Below are 1449 nucleotides of genomic sequence, written 5' to 3'. Positions count from 1 at the left end.
TCGCTAATAGGTGAAACTCTGAATCATTAAAAGAACAATAAATTTGAAGATCATCTGCATAAAGATGATAAGACACATTGTCAAAGCGCCGGATAATCTGACCCAGTGGATATATATATAGTAAAAACAAAAGAGGACCCAGGACCGACCCTTGTGGAACTCCACAGGACAAAGCAACCACTCCAGACATGATGTTATTAATAGTCACATTAAAAGTTCGATCACTAAGGTAGGAAGAGATGTGGCTCGTGATAGCATGTGTGTAGCGATGTACCAGTTAATGTGCAATCGAAATAAAGAAATAATACAAAGAAGAACATCAAGGAGGAGGAGAGCACAAATATTGCTTATGGCCTCGCCTCCTCCAGCGCAGAATTGTGACATCTGTCGCATTTCAATGACATAAAAATCGCATGAAATGCGACCTGGCCGTTCAGACTGAAGTAGCATTGCAAAACATCGGATATGTATCCAATTTAGGACCACATATGAAAGTGGCCTGGGTCGGATTTGAAAAAAATCGGATTTGTGCTGTTCACACTGTCATAAGTAAATCGGATATGGGTCGCATTTGGGCAAAAAGATCGGATTTGAGTCACTTCAGCCTGCAGTGTGAATGTGGTCTAAGTGATGAAACTGAAGAGCAGACCTGATCCTCATATAATCACTGCTAACAGCTGGCAAACAGGTCACTAGGTTCACTATAAAGCACTTTTAAAATCCACCACTGAAAGGGCTTTCACATAGGGAGTTGCTAGCACATGTGCAGCTAGTCACTGTTTTTGCATTTTGAGTCCTGTTAATGAGCTGTACCTTACACTGCAGACTGGTGCCTCCCACACACTCTAAACCTATCATGTAAATTAACAGAGAGGGAATGGCAGCAATAAGACACACTTAATTTAACAACTTTAAGTGATGTCAGAAACTGTTTACTGGCTCAAACCGAATAATCCTGTTCCTATTTTTGATTTGATTTGATTTGATTTATTCTTTCAAGCATTTAGAACAGTTGATATAACAACACATTTCCAAGCATTTAAAACAGTTGATATAACAACACACATTTTTACACACAATCCAATATCCATTTGCTTATACCTAGTACATGCTTGAATGGAGTAGGAAGAAGTCAGACTTATCTAGTCCTACCCCATGACATCATCTTCCCATCATTGGTTTGCAAGCAATAAATGATTCGCTACTACACACACCCAAATTATACTAAAAAATAATATAACAGTGTTAACATTCTTACATCATACCAGTGATATACTAAGGAATGTTTACAAAATATACACCACACCCACAATAGTCCATGTAGTTAATCATTGAGCCTGTTCTTGCATATATCTTGAATGACACATACCTCTATATTTACGTTTAAACTCGTCAATTCTATTACTACTTTTTATGTCCACACTTAAATTATTCCATAGTTTTACCCCA

This window comes from Monopterus albus, unplaced genomic scaffold (genome assembly GCF_001952655.1).
Source record: "Monopterus albus unplaced genomic scaffold, M_albus_1.0 scaffold137.1, whole genome shotgun sequence".
Taxonomy (NCBI): Eukaryota; Metazoa; Chordata; class Actinopteri; order Synbranchiformes; family Synbranchidae; genus Monopterus; species Monopterus albus.
Note: the sequence above shows the minus strand (reverse complement) of the source record.